At 42.5% G+C, this 15475-nt stretch overlaps 7 non-coding genes across 7 annotated transcripts; all 7 read left to right on the forward strand.

The window, feature by feature from the left end:
- Window positions 1–1424: 1424 nt before the first annotated feature.
- LOC135017264 (U1 spliceosomal RNA) lies at window positions 1425–1588 on the forward strand. Its single transcript, XR_010215095.1, has one exon. It is a non-coding gene; the product is annotated as a U1 spliceosomal RNA (small nuclear RNA).
- Window positions 1589–1740: 152 nt separating this feature from the next.
- Window positions 1741–1903, forward strand: LOC135017492 (U1 spliceosomal RNA). The gene has a single exon (XR_010215312.1). It is a non-coding gene; the product is annotated as a U1 spliceosomal RNA (small nuclear RNA).
- Window positions 1904–2577: 674 nt separating this feature from the next.
- Window positions 2578–2741, forward strand: LOC135017299 (U1 spliceosomal RNA). Its single transcript, XR_010215129.1, has one exon. It is a non-coding gene; the product is annotated as a U1 spliceosomal RNA (small nuclear RNA).
- Window positions 2742–2891: 150 nt separating this feature from the next.
- LOC135017387 (U1 spliceosomal RNA) lies at window positions 2892–3055 on the forward strand. Its single transcript, XR_010215212.1, has one exon. It is a non-coding gene; the product is annotated as a U1 spliceosomal RNA (small nuclear RNA).
- A 10989-nt stretch (window positions 3056–14044) lies between these two features.
- Window positions 14045–14208, forward strand: LOC135017265 (U1 spliceosomal RNA). The gene has a single exon (XR_010215096.1). It is a non-coding gene; the product is annotated as a U1 spliceosomal RNA (small nuclear RNA).
- A 152-nt stretch (window positions 14209–14360) lies between these two features.
- LOC135017493 (U1 spliceosomal RNA) lies at window positions 14361–14523 on the forward strand. Its single transcript, XR_010215313.1, has one exon. It is a non-coding gene; the product is annotated as a U1 spliceosomal RNA (small nuclear RNA).
- Window positions 14524–15197: 674 nt separating this feature from the next.
- On the forward strand, window positions 15198–15361 carry LOC135017296 (U1 spliceosomal RNA). The gene has a single exon (XR_010215126.1). It is a non-coding gene; the product is annotated as a U1 spliceosomal RNA (small nuclear RNA).
- The last annotated feature ends 114 nt before the right edge of the window (window positions 15362–15475 follow it).

Here is a 15475-nt window from a genome sequence, read left to right on the forward strand (position 1 = left end):
GTCCATATTGCAAAAATGGGGGGGAGGGCATATAATTCTCTGTCACAGGGCACCAAAAAGTCTAGTTATGGCTCTGGTATGCATTATGTAATCTGGCAGACCATCTCTCCAACACTGGCTGGTTGGAATAGAAATCCGGTTATCTATGTGAGCAAATGACCATCAACGATTTACTCTCAAACACTAAAAAATGGACAAAAATGGTCCCCTAAACAAATTGGTTAAATTTTGGGTTTAACCAATTTGTGTAATGACCATTTTTGACCACTTTTCTAGTGTTTGGGAGCAAATGGTTAATTGACATTTGCTCCTATACATTACCAGATTTTCATTCCATCCATCCAGACTGGATAGATAGCCTGACAGATAATTGTGTAGTGTACGCCCAGGATAACTGTTAGTCATGCTTTATTTTATGGCGGCACATAAATGGGTGGACAGATCCAGGGCAAGCACTGCCCACTCATGCATAGTTGTCAACTGATGTGAAGTTCCAGGGGGCAATCTCAGTTATAAAGAGAAGTATCTGGAAATTGTCCCTAGTTAAAAAAAAAAAAAATTGATCAACTCCATTTATTTAGTATGATATCCCAGGTGATAGGATGCCGGCAGTCAGAACAACATACTTTATTAAATAACACATCTCAAACTACCATACCCAGGATTCAAACCTATAACCTGTTGAATTCTAATCAAACACCCTACCTATTGAGCTATTTGATCCTGCATAAAAATTGTGAACATTATATGAAGCTATTGGTACTTTGCAAAAAAAAAGAATCAGCATTACAACGCAGCAGATCCATGCAGTTTGCAGCCACACACTACATGTATCTGCTCAGCCACAATGCTGATTATTTCTTCACAAAGTACAAGGTGAGCTCCAAACAGAATTCTCTAGCTTAGAATTATACCTTTCTTTGCCAAACCTAGAAGTCGGGCCCCCCACCCTGGGATCCCCCAGAGGGAGGCCTGCACCGTCATGTGGCAGGCTTGTCCGTTTTGGAAGCAGGCTGATGGGCAGCCCAGGATTGCTTCAGTCTGGGCTTGGCAGGTCTGGAAACATGAGCTTGCTTTGGGTATGCCTGACCTTGGGTACGCTTTACCTGGAGGATGAAAGGGCCAAGAAAAGTACTTTTAGCCTTCTGCGTGGTAGGAGTCATACTAGGTAGGCAAGCTGTTTTAGCAGTAGCCAGATCAGCTACAATCTTATTGAGGTCTTCTCCAAAAGGAGATTCAACTGAGGCAGCACAAGGGAACTCTCATCTGGGGACAACAACTGCAGGGAGAACACATATTTTCAGATGAACATGGTAGGGCAGAAGGCTGCCTAATACTGAAGCACCCCCAAACAACAAATCAAATGCAACTTACTTGACAGAGATGTGCCTGAGCAACGGCCCTCCCCAGCCCTATCCCAAATCATACTTATTTTGCATAGGAGATACCATGGTCATGAAGATTGTTCTCCCAGGGTTAGGTTCATTCATTGCATTCTGGGTATGCTGACCCCTGTGATTTCCCCAAATGTGGGAAACTCGACTGCATTATTTGTGGTAGTGGGGGACTGTGTTTGTGCTTTCCTCTGGTCAGCTCTGGTAAAATTCAGATTTCTTTGTCTCAGATCTTCCTCTAGCCTTGTTCTTCTTTCGAGAGTTCCCTTGTGCTGCCTCAGTTGGATCTCCTTCACTTGACAGGGGGGTGCCCGAGCAGCGACCCTCCCCAGCTCTAGCCCAACTCCTACTTACCTGCCAGGTGAGATACTATGATCATGAAGTTGCTTCTCCCAGGGCAAGGCTCACCCATTGCACTCTGGGTGTGCTGCCCCTGCGATTTCCCCAAATGTGGGAAACTTGACTGCATAATTTGAGTTTTCCCTGGTCGGCTCTCATGTAATTCAGATCTCTTTGTCTCAGGTCTCTCTCCAGCCTAGTTTGCTGTCTGGTTCCACTTCTTTTTTCTTGAGCCCCTCCCTTCTATACCCTTGTGCACTATCCTGACTTCTCCTCCCGTCTGCTTACTTTGTGCCTCCCAATGCACAATGCAAACTGCGGGTAGTGCTGCAGGGCCCACACCCTTTTACTTGCTTTACAGAGCAGCTCTGGAGCTGTTACAGTGCCCAGCTGCTGCAAGAAATCAGCTTGAATGCTTCAGGGGCTGGTGAATGGCCAACATGAGCCCCACACCGAAGGAGGGTGGGGGTGCTTAATGCGAACTTGGGGTCATCCAAGCACCACAAAAGGCCTCCATGCCCTGCACGCTCCTTTTCTCTTTTCATATGCAGACGAGGGTTGAAGCCAACTTTGACCCACTGCTTGGATGACATCACCATATTCAAATCCATCTGCTGCAGGCCATCCCCCAGGAATGCTTGCACTAGTTGTTGCATTTGGTTTGTTGTTTGGGGGTGCTTCAGTATTAGGCAGCCTTCTGCCACCCCATGTTCATCTGAAAATATGTGTTCTCCCTGCAGTTGTTGTCCCCAGATGAGAGTTCCCTTGTGCTGCCTCAGTTGAATCTCCTTTACTTGACAGAGATGTGCCTGAGCAGCGGCCCTCCCCTGCCCTATCCCAAATCATACTTATTTTGCATAGGAGATACTATTGTCATGAAGATTGTTTTCCCAGGGTGAGGTTCATTCATTGCATTCTGGGTATGCTGACCCCTGTGATTTCCCCAAATGTGGGAAACTCGACTGCATTATTTGTGGTAGTGGTGGACTGTGTTTGTGCTTTCCTCTGGTCAGCTCTGGTAAAGTCAGATTTCTTTGTCTCAGATCTTCCTCTAGCCTTGTTCTTCTTTTGAGAGTTCCCTTGTGCTGCCTCAGTTGGATCTCCTTCACTTGAAAGGTAGTGCCCGAGCAGCGACCCTCCCCAGCTCTAGCCCAACTCCTACTAACCTGCCAGGTGAGATACTATGATCATGAAGGTGCTTCTCCCAGGGCAAGGCTCACCCATTGCACTCTGGGTGTGCTGCCCCTTGCGATTTCCCCAAATGTGGGAAACTTGACTGCATAATTTGTGTTTCCCCTGGACGGCTCTCGTATAATTCAGATCTCTTTGTCTCAGGTCTCTCTCCAGCCTAGTATGCTGTCTGTTTCCACTTCTCTTTTCTTGAGCCCCTCCCTTCTATAACCTTGTGCACTATCCTGACTTCTCCTCCCGTCTGCTTACTTTGTGCCTTCCAATGCACAATGCAAACTACAGGTAGTGCTGCAGGGCCCACACCCTTTTACTTGCCTTACAGAGCAGCTCTGGAGCTGTTACAGTACCCAGCTGCTGCAAGAAATCAGCTTGAATGCTTCAGGGGCTGGGGCATGGCCAACATGAGCCCCACACCGAAGGAGGGTGGGGGTGTTTAATGCGAACTAGGGGTCATCCAAGCGTCGCAAAAGGCCGCCATGCCCTGCATATCCCTTTTCTCTTTTCATAAGCAGACGAGGGTTGAAGCCAACTTTGACCCACTGCTTGGATGACATCACTTGCTGCCTTTCCAATGAAGCAAGTTTAATTTAGTAATAGGTGAAAAACCATCCCTACAAAGGTGTTAATCAGATACTTGGCTTTGTGGACACTTTTCAGAGAACAAATTAGTTAGCATAAAAATAAAGCCAGAAAATGAAGAGCTGTTTAATCACTCAATTGGATTTTTCTGCAAGCGTATTTCTTTTTCTCTGCAACCCACTGCTAAGTTGTGCTTCCTAGCTGTTCTTTTATAAAATCACTTAATCAAATCTAACTCTGATTACATCAGAGTAGGCCAGGTACCCTACACCATAAGAGGGGGTTTGAAATTTTGACTTGTCTACTTAAAGATCACCAAAATCTGATGACATGGTCAATAACATCCCTGGGTGGGATTGAACCACCAACCCTTTGGTTAATAACCAAACACACTAACCGATTGCACCACCGAGACACTTTGCAAAAGTACATACTGACAAAGGCTAATAAGCATTCATCTAGAACGTTTCCTAGAAAACTTTAAAAAGTCAATAATCTGGAGAGTTTTTGTAAGATGTTTCTTCCATCAACCAATGAAGAAACGCATTGGTACTTTCCCATGATGAGTGAGTGCTTCAGGATCTCTTGCACTTACATGTGCAGCAGAGTACTGCAATGGAAGCATGCTGGGCCCCTTAACCCAGAGGTAGGCAGATTGAAACTATCCTCTGCTATATGAATTTTTTTTTGTTAATTAAAGTAATCCAAAACTGGGATTGATATTTTTGCTCTTTTATTTTTACTTAAAGTACAATAACTTTTACCATTTTAATTTGTTTTAATAGTATATTGACAGTATTGTTTTCTTTCAAAAATCCACTTAATTTTCTTTACCCTATTATTAAAATGGTAATTGACAAAAACAAACTACATTGTCACCAGAAGAGCAATACAAAATGTACAAGTGATATATTAAAATCATCTTTCCAGCTTGAATTTCAATGATGCATTGGGGCAACGATTTTGTGAGAAACATCTTCACCCTTAAATAAAGATTTTCTTAATTCCTTACCTGTGTGCTAATTAGATATCACCTTGTTTTCACATTAAACAGACTTCCACATGAGAAAGCAGCAAGGATGCAGTGGCGTTAATGTTTCCTGGTGTCAACCTGTATTATTTCAGGAGATATTGAAATGAGGATGCATCTTGCTGCCTTTCCAATGAAGCAAGTTTAATTTAGTAATAGGTGAAAAACCATCCCTACAAAGATGTTAATCAGATACTTGGCTTTGTGGACACTTTTCAGAGAACAAATTTGTTAGCATAAAAATAAAGCCAGAAAATGAAGAGCTGTTTAATCACTCAATTGGATTTTTTTGCCAGCATATTTCTTTTTCTCTGCAAACCACTGCTAAATTGTGCTTCCTAGCTGTTTTTATAAAATCACTGAATCAAATCTAACTCTGATTACATCAGAGAAGGCCAGGTACCCTACACCATAACAGGGGTTTTTGAAATTTTGACTTGTCTACTTAAAGATCACCAAAATCTGATAACAAGGTCAATTACATCCCTGGGTGGGATTGAACCACCAACCTTTTGGTTAATAGCCGTACACACTAACTGATTGCGCCACAGCGACACTTTGCAAAAGTATATACTGACAAAGGCTAATAAGCATTCATCTAGAACGTTTCCTTGAAAAACTTTAAATAGTCAATAATCTGGAGAGTTTTTGTAAGATGTTTCTTCCATCAACCAATGAAGAAACACATTGGTACTTTCCCATGATGAGTGAGTGCTTCAGGATCTCTTGCAGTTACATGTGCAGCAGAGTACTGTAATGGAAGCATGCTGGGTCCATAGCACAGAGGTAGGCAGATTGAAACTATCCTCTGCTATATGCGTTTTTTTTTTGTTAATTAAAGTAATCCAAAACTGGGATTGATATTTTTGCTTTTTTATTTTTACTTAAAGTACAATAACTTTTACCATTTTCATTTGTTTTAATAGTATATTGACAGTATTGTTTTCTTTCAAAAATCCACTTAATTTTCTTTACCCGATTATTAAAATGGTAATTGACAAAAACAAACTACATTGTCACCAGAAGAGCAATACAAAATGTACAAGTGATATATTAAAATCATCTTTCCAGCTTGAATTTCAATGATGCATTGGGGCAACGATTTTGTGAGAAACATCTTCACCCTTAAATAAAGATTTTCTTAATTCCTAACCTGTGTGCTAATTAGATATCACCTTGTTTTCACATTAAACAGACTTCCACATGAGAAAGCACAAAGGATGCCAGTGGCGTTAATGTTTCCTGGTGTCAACCTGTATTATTTCAGTAGATATTGAAATGAGGATGCATCTTGCTGCCTTTCCAATGAAGCAAGTTTAATTTAGTAATAGGTTAAAAACCATCCCTACAAAGGTGTTAATCAGAAACTTGGCTTTGTGGACACTTTTCAGAGAACAAATTTGTTAGCATAAAAATAAAGCCAGAAAATGAAGAGCTGTTTAATCACTCAATTGGATTTTTTTGCCAGCATATTTCTTTTTCTCTGCAACCCACTGCTAAATTGTGCTTCCTAGCTGTTTTTATAAAATCACTGAATCAAATCTAACTCTGATTACATCAGAGAAGGCCAGGTACCCTACACCATAAGAGGGGGTTTGAAATTTTGACTTGTCTACATAAAGATCACCAAAATCTGATAACAAGGTCAATTACGTCCCTGGGTGGGATTGAACCACCAACCTTTTGGTTAATAGCCTTACACAGTAACTGATTGCGCCACAGCAACACTTTGTAAAAGTCCATACTGACAAAGGCTAATAAGCATTCATCTAGAACGATTCCTAGAAACATTTTAAAAAGTCAATAATGTGGAGAGTTTTTGTAAGATGTTTCTTCCATCAACCAATGAAGAAACACATTGGTACTTTCCCATGATGAGTGAGTGCTTCAGGATCTCTTGCACTTACATGTGCAGCAGAGTACTGTAATGGAAGCATGCTGGGTCCATAACCCAGAGGTAGGCAGATTGAAACTATCCTTTGCTATATGCATTTTTTTTTTGTTCATTAAAGTAATCCAAAACTGGGATTGATATTTTAGCTTTTATTTTTACTTAAAGTACAATAACTTTTACCATTTTAATTTGTTTTAGTGCAAATGGCATATCAGCAGTCAGCACTAACTGGTGACATGCCATTTGTACAAGTAAGCAATGTGTGACTAATATATAAACATGCTTTATTAAATAACATCTCAAACTATCATACCCAGGATTCAAACCTATAACCTGTTGAATTCTAATCAAACACCCTACCCATGGAGCTACTTGATCCTGCATCTTTTCTAACCTCCAAAAACAGATTCAGTTGCATTTTCCAGCGTGTTTTGTTTGCGCCTTTGCAAATGTCTTACATCGACAAACTTATTTAGTACTATTTTGCAAATAGGGTTACATTGTCGCAACATTGTGTTCCCTAATTGCTTGATTTTTTAAATGCAACAATTGATAAAGACACCTGATAATTGCTCTGTGGAGTCTTATTTTGTGTTTTGTGTTTAGTCTTTAGATCTGAATTTGAATGTACTTGTGAACTAACTTAATTTCCTACTTCTAAATTCATTCCTAAATTCACTACTTACATGAATCCTGTAGTTGGGCATTTTGGGACTTCGATTGTGGGCATTGTTTTGTGTCCAGACCAGCAGCAGGTGGTGTGCATTTGCTGGAAAGGCATCGAAGACCTCCGATATGCTGCATCTCCTGATGTGTGTCTCCCTCAAGTGGCTGTCAGCAAATGCCTGCTAGACACCCCATTCCAAGCTGATTGTGACATCATGGAACATGCATCATAGAACAGGCATGCTAAAACATGGGTCTTCAACCTGCGACCCTCCAGCTGCTGTGGAACTACACATCCCAGCATGCCCTGCCTCAGTTTTAGCATACCTTAATAGCAAAACTGTGGCAGGGCATGCTGGGATGTGTAGTTTCACAGCAGCTGGAGGGCCACAGGATGAAGACCCATGTGCTAGAGCCAAGCCGCAGGTACATTGAATGCTAGCAAGCTGAATATTTAAATCCTTTTTGTTCCGCAGCATTCCAATGCGGAAGATTCCATGGAACCAGAGATCCTTCCATTGAGAAGGACATGCTGCCTGGATGACTACACTGTGCAAATTAAATCACGGAGCCAGTTGGCTTGTGGGTGGTTCTGGTGACTGGGTGGTTGGGTGGGTGGTGTGTCGGAAGTGGAGCGCATGCAAATGATTGTGTATCATCCAGCTAGTGAGAGAGAAAACTCATGCAGGAGTGTGCCTGCTTGTCAGTGGGTTATGCACCTTGCCAGACGTTAAATCTACATAGAGCAGCTGGAGGGGACAAGAGCAGGTTTGCAAAATATAGATTGAAGAGCATATATGCTGGCGCATTCTCCATGATTGTGTCAGCTTATGTTTTGGTGCACTGCACTTTCCTCCACTAAGTTTTAGCCATTTTTGTTAAGCTCAAGTGTAGTTGCTTCTCGGCCTTTTGGCTGTGATCTTGTATCGTGGTTGAAGGGTCTGCTGGAGGGAGGGATTGTTTTCTTCATTGGCGAAAAACCAAAGATATTCCAGGATGGAAGGCTTGGGAACACTATCTGTTTTTCAGTTGTGGAAGAGCACAGAGGTCGGATTGGACTACATTCTATAGTAAAGGATATCTTTCTATTTATTGACCCTCCCCTTATATGTGTCTGTGTTACAATAAAGCTTCGGTTTTGTGAATCCCTCACCCTCTTACACTCCACACCCATAGCCTTATTAACTGTTGTATTATTGTATAGTTTAAATGTATAGTGCAGTTCATGATTTATAGTGTAGACTGGCCTGTGCTGTAGTTCTTGAACTGTACTATACCGTCAGCATTTGTATTGTGTTTTGGCTGTGCTGCAACACTGTATTTATGTGTGCAATGTTTATGTATGTTTTTTTTTATGTCAATAAAGACTGCTTTTTCAAGCCAATATCTGAAAACAATCAATGTTTATCTTTGATGGCAATAAAAGTGGTATGATATTTGATGCTTTTGAAATCCAATATCTGATATGTCCCCTATCTGGGAACCATATATTAAATGGCTTTTCAGAAAAGGGAGATGGGAGAAGAGCTTTCAGTACTTGTAGGACCGATGCACATAAAGAAGCAAAAAAACATACATAAACATTACACACATAAGTACCGCGTTGCGGCACAGCCAAAACACAATAGAAATGCTGATGGTATAGTACAGTTCAAGAACTACAGCACAGGCCAGCCTACACTATAAATCATGAACTGCACTATACATTTAAACTGTACAATAATACAACAGTTAATAAGGCTATGGGTGTGGAGTGTAAGAGGGTGAGGGAATCACAAGCCTGAAGCTTTATTGAAAGACTGACACATATAAAGGGAGGATTAATAAATAGAAAGACATCCTTTACTATAGAATGTAGTCCAATCCGGTCTTTCAACTCTTTCACAATTGAAAAACGGATAGTGTTCCCAAGCCTTCCATCCTGGAATATCTTTGGTCTTTCGCCAATGAAGAAAGCAATCCCTCCCTCCAGCAGACCCTTCAACCACAATACAAGATCACAGCCAAAAGGCCGAGAAGCAACTACACTTGAGCTTAACAAAAATGGCTAAAACTTAGTGGAGGAAAGTGCAGTGCACCAAAACATAAGCTGACACAATCATGGAGAATGCGCCAGCATATATGCTCTTCTATCTATATTTTGCAAACATGCTCTTGTCCCCTCCAGCTGCTCTATGTAGATTTAACGTCTGGCAAGGTGCATAACCCACTGACAAGCAGGCACACTCCTGCATGAGTTTTCACTCTCACTAGCTGGATGATACACAATCATTTGCATGTGCTCCACCTCCGACACACCACCCACCCAACCACCCAGTCACCAGAGCCACCCACAAACCAACTGGCTCCGTGATTTAATTTGCACAGTGTAGTCATCCAGGCAGCATGTCCTTCTCAATGGAAGGATCTCTGGTTCCATGGAATCTTCCGCATTGGAATGCTGCGGAACAAAAAGGATTTAAATATTCAGCTTGCTAGCATTCAATGTACCTGCGGCTTGGCTCTAGCACATGGGTCTTCATCCTGTGGCCCTCCAGCTGCTGTGAAACTACACATCCCAGCACGCCCTGCCACAGTTTTGCTATAAGGTATGCTAAAACTGAGGCAGGGCATGCTGGGATGTGTAATTCTACAGCAGCTGGAGGGTCGCAGGTTGAAGACCCATGTTTTAGCATGCCTGTTCTATGATGCATGTTCCGTGATGTCACAATCAGCTTGGAATGGGGTGTCTAGCTGGCATTTGCTGACAGCCACTTGAGGGAGACACACATCAGGAGATGCAGCATATCGGAGGTCTTCGATGCCTTTCCAGCAAATGCACACCACCTGCTGCTGGTCTGGACACAAAACAATGCCCACAATCGAAGTCCCAAAATGCCCAACTACAGGATTCATGTAAGTAGTGAATTTAGGAATGAATTTAGAAGTAGGAAATTAAGTTAGTTCACAAGTACATTCAAATTCAGATCTAAAGTCTAGGTAGGCCTCACGTCCTGGCAGCCGCCAGCATTTAAAAATGCCTTGATTAGAGGTACGGAATTAAATGTAGATAAGAAGTAGACACAAAATAAGACTCCGCAGAGCAGTTATCAGGTGTTTTTATCAATTGTTGCATTTAAAAAATCAAGCAATTAGGGAACACAATGTTGCAACAATGTAACCCTATTTGCAAAATAGTACTAAATAAGTTTGTCGATGTAAGACATTTGCAAAGGCGCATCCAAAACACGCTGGAAAATGCAACTGAATCTGTTTTTGGAGGCTAGAATAGGAAATGTGCATCGGTCCTACAAGTACTGAAAGCTCTTCTCCCATCTCCCTTTTCTGAAAAGCCATTTAATATATGGTTCCCAGATAGGGGACATATCAGATATTGCCTTTCAAAAGCAGCAAATATCATACCACTTCTATTGCCATCAAAGATAAACATTGATTGTTTTCAGATATTGGATTGAAAAAGCAGTCTTTATTGACATAAAGAAGCAAAAAAACATATATAAACATTACACACATAAGTACTGTGTTGCAGCACAGCCAAATCACAATACAAATGCTGTCGGTATAGTACAGTTCAAGAACTACAGTACAGGTCAGCCTACACTATAAATCATGAACTGCACTATACATTTAAACAATACAATAGTTAATAAGGCTATGGGTGTGGAGTGTAAGAGGGTGACGGAATCACAAGCCCAAAGCTTTATTGAAAGACAGACACATATAAAGGGAGGATTAATAAATACAAAGATACCCTTTACTATAGAATGTAGTCCAATCCGGTCTTTCAACTCTTCCACAACTGAAAAACGGATAGTGTTCCCAAGCCTTCCATCCTGGAATATCTTCAGTCTCTCGCCAATGAAGAAAACAATCCCTCCAGCAGACTCTTCAACCACAATACAATATCACAGCCAAAAGAGCGAGAAGCAACTACACTTGCGTTTAAACAAAATGGCTAAAACTTAGTGGAGGAAAGTGCAGTGCACCAAAACATAAGCTGACACAATCATGGAGAATGCGCCAGCATATATGCTCTTCTGTCTATATTTTCCAAACCTGCTCTTGTCCCCTCCAGTTGCTCCATGTAGATTTGACGTCTGGCAAGGTGCATAACTCACTGACAAGCAGGCACACTCCTGCATGAGTTTTCTCTCTCACTAGCTGGATGATACACATTCATTTGCATGTGCTCCACCTCCGACACACCGCCCACCCAACCACCCAGTCACCAGAGCCACCCACAAGCCAACTGGCTCCGTGATTTAATTTGCACAGTGCAGTCATCCAGGCAGCATGTCCTTCTCAATGGAATAATCTCTGGTTCCATGGAATCTTCCGCATTGGAATGCTGCGGAACAAAAAGGATTTAAACATTCAGCTTGCTAGCATTCAATGTACCTGCGGTTTGGTTCTAGCACATGGGTCTTCATCCTGTGGCCCTCCAGCTGCTGTGAAACTACACATCCCAGCATGCCCTGCCACAGTTTTGCTATTAAGGTATGCTAAAACTGAGGCAGGGCATGCTGGGATATGTAGTTCCACAGCAGCTGGAGGGTCGCAGGTTGAAGACCCATGTTCTAGCATGCCTGTTCTATGATGCATGTTCCGTGATGTCACAATCAGCTTGGAATGGGGTGTCTAGCATGCATATGCTGACAGCCACTTGAGGCAGACACACATCAGGAGATGCAGCATATCGGAGGTCTTCGATGCCTTTCCAGCAAATGCACACCACCAGCTGCTGGTCTGGACACAAAACAATGCCCACAATTGAAGGCTCAAAATGCCCAACTACAGGATTAATGTAAGTAGTGAATTTAGGAATGAATTTAGAAGTAGGAAATTAAGTTAGTTCACAAGTACATTCAAATTCAGATCTAAAGACTAGGTAGGCCTCACGTCCTGGCAGCACTCAGCATTTAAAAATGCCTTGATTATAGGTAGGGAATTAAATGTAGATAAGAAGTAGACACAAAAGAAGACTCCACAGAGCAATTATCAGGTGTCTTTATCAATTTTTGCATTTAAAAAATCAAGCAATTAGGGAACACAATGTTGCGACAATGTAACCCTATTTGCAAAATAGTACTAAATAAGTTTGTCGATGTAAGACATTTGCAAAGGCGCAAACAAAACACGCTGGAAAATGCAACTGAATCTGTTATTGGAGGTTAGAATAGATGCAGGATCAAGTAGCTCAATGGGTAGGGTGTTTGATTAGAATTTAACAGGTTATAGGTTTGAATCCTGGGTATGATAGTTTGAGGTGTTATTTAATAAAGTATGTTTATATATTAGTCACACATGGCTTACTTGTACAAATGGCATGTCACCAGTTAGTGCTGACTGCTGATATGCCATTTACACAAACATGCCATGTGTGACTGTATATGCATTTAAGGAGGGCACCCCTGCAATACCACAAACCATTGAGTGTCAAGTATACTAGATATATCTTCATATCTCATGTGCTTTCTCTGAGACCAATCTTGTTATGCCCCTTCCCCACAAGGCATGCGCCTTTTGTCCATATTGCAAAAATGGGGGGGAGGGCATATAATTCTCTGTCACAGGGCACCAAAAAGTCTAGTTATGGCTCTGGTATGCATTATGTAATCTGGCAGACCATCTCTCCAACACTGGCTGGTTGGAATAGAAATCCGGTTATCTATGTGAGCAAATGACCATCAACGATTTACTCTCAAACACTAAAAAATGGACAAAAATGGTCCCCTAAACAAATTGGTTAAATTTTGGGTTTAACCAATTTGTAATGACCATTTTTGACCACTTTTCTAGTGTTTGGGAGCAAATGGTTAATTGACATTTGCTCCTATACATTACCAGATTTTCATTCCATCCATCCAGACTGGATAGATAGCCTGACAGATAATTGTGTAGTGTACGCCCAGGATAACTGTTAGTCATGCTTTATTTTATGGCGGCACATAAATGGGTGGACAGATCCAGGGCAAGCACTGCCCACTCATGCATAGTTGTCAACTGATGTGAAGTTCCAGGGGGCAATCTCAGTTATAAAGAGAATTATCTGGAAATTGTCCCTAGTTAAAAAAAAAAAAAAAAATTTGATCAACTCCATTTATTTAGTATGATATCCCAGGTGATAGGATGCCGGCAGTCAGAACAACATACTTTATTAAATAACACATCTCAAACTACCATACCCAGGATTCAAACCTATAACCTGTTGAATTCTAATCAAACACCCTACCTATTGAGCTATTTGATCCTGCATAAAAATTGTGAACATTATATGAAGCTATTGGTACTTTGCAAAAAAAAAGAATCAGCATTACAACGCAGCAGATCCATGCAGTTTGCAGCCACACACTACATGTATCTGCTCAGCCACAATGCTGATTATTTCTTCACAAAGTACAAGGTGAGCTCCAAACAGAATTCTCTAGCTTAGAATTATACCTTTCTTTGCCAAACCTAGAAGTCGGGCCCCCCACCCTGGGATCCCCCAGAGGGAGGCCTGCACCGTCATGCGGCAGGCTTGTCCGTTTTGGAAGCAGGCTGATGGGCAGCCCAGGATTGCTTCAGTCTGGGCTTGGCAGGTCTGGAAACATGAGCTTGCTTTGGGTATGCCTGACCTTGGGTACGCTTTACCTGGAGGATGAAAGGGCCAAGAAAAGTACTTTTAGCCTTCTGCGTGGTAGGAGTCATACTAGGTAGGCAAGCTGTTTTAGCAGTAGCCAGATCAGCTACAATCTTATTGAGGTCTTCTCCAAAAGGAGATTCAACTGAGGCAGCACAAGGGAACTCTCATCTGGGTACAACAACTGCAGGGAGAACACATATTTTCAGATGAACATGGTAGGGCAGAAGGCTGCCTAATACTGAAGCACCCCCAAACAACAAATCAAATGCAACTTACTTGACAGAGATGTGCCTGAGCAACGGCCCTCCCCAGCCCTATCCCAAATCATACTTATTTTGCATAGGAGATACCATGGTCATGAAGATTGTTCTCCCAGGGTTAGGTTCATTCATTGCATTCTGGGTATGCTGACCCCTGTGATTTCCCCAAATGTGGGAAACTCGACTGCATTATTTGTGGTAGTGGGGGACTGTGTTTGTGCTTTCCTCTGGTCAGCTCTGGTAAAAGTCAGATTTCTTTGTCTCAGATCTTCCTCTAGCCTTGTTCTTCTTTCGAGAGTTCCCTTGTGCTGCCTCAGTTGGATCTCCTTCACTTGACAGGGGGGTGCCCGAGCAGCGACCCTCCCCAGCTCTAGCCCAACTCCTACTTACCTGCCAGGTGAGATACTATGATCATGAAGTTGCTTCTCCCAGGGCAAGGCTCACCCATTGCACTCTGGGTGTGCTGCCCCTGCGATTTCCCCAAATGTGGGAAACTTGACTGCATAATTTGAGTTTTCCCTGGTCGGCTCTCATGTAATTCAGATCTCTTTGTCTCAGGTCTCTCTCCAGCCTAGTTTGCTGTCTGGTTCCACTTCTTTTTTCTTGAGCCCCTCCCTTCTATACCCTTGTGCACTATCCTGACTTCTCCTCCCGTCTGCTTACTTTGTGCCTCCCAATGCACAATGCAAACTACGGGTAGTGCTGCAGGGCCCACACCCTTTTACTTGCTTTACAGAGCAGCTCTGGAGCTGTTACAGTGCCCAGCTGCAGCAAGAAATCAGCTTGAATGCTTCAGGGGCTAGGGAATGGCCAACATGAGCCCCACACCGAAGGAGGGTGGGGGTGCTTAATGCGAACTAGGGGTCATCCAAGCACCACAAAAGGCCTCCATGCCCTGCACGCTCCTTTTCTCTTTTCATATGCAGACGAGGGTTGAAGCCAACTTTGACCCACAGCTTGGATGACATCACCATATTCAAATCCATCTGCTGCAGGCCATCCCCCAGGAATGCTTGCACTAGTTGTTGCATTTGGTTTGTTGTTTGGGGGTGCTTCAGTATTAGGCAGCCTTCTGCCACCCCATGTTCATCTGAAAATATGTGTTCTCCCTGCAGTTGTTGTCCCCAGATGAGAGTTCCCTTGTGCTGCCTCAGTTGAATCTCCTTTACTTGACAGAGATGTGCCTGAGCAGCGGCCCTCCCCAGCCCTATCCCAAATCATACTTATTTTGCATAGGAGATACTATTGTCATGAAGATTGTTCTCCCAGGGTGAGGTTCATTCATTGCATTCTGGGTATGCTGACCCCTGTGATTTCCCCAAATGTGGGAAACTCGACTGCATTATTTGTGGTAGTGGTGGACTGTGTTTGTGCTTTCCTCTGGTCAGCTCTGGTAAAAGTCAGATTTCTTTGTCTCAGATCTTCCTCTAGCCTTGTTCTTCTTTTGAGAGTTCCCTTGTGCTGCCTCAGTTGGATCTCCTTCACTTGAAAGGTAGT

Source organism: Pseudophryne corroboree, unplaced genomic scaffold, assembly GCF_028390025.1.
Source record: "Pseudophryne corroboree isolate aPseCor3 unplaced genomic scaffold, aPseCor3.hap2 scaffold_316, whole genome shotgun sequence".
In the NCBI taxonomy this organism is placed as follows: domain Eukaryota; kingdom Metazoa; phylum Chordata; class Amphibia; order Anura; family Myobatrachidae; genus Pseudophryne; species Pseudophryne corroboree.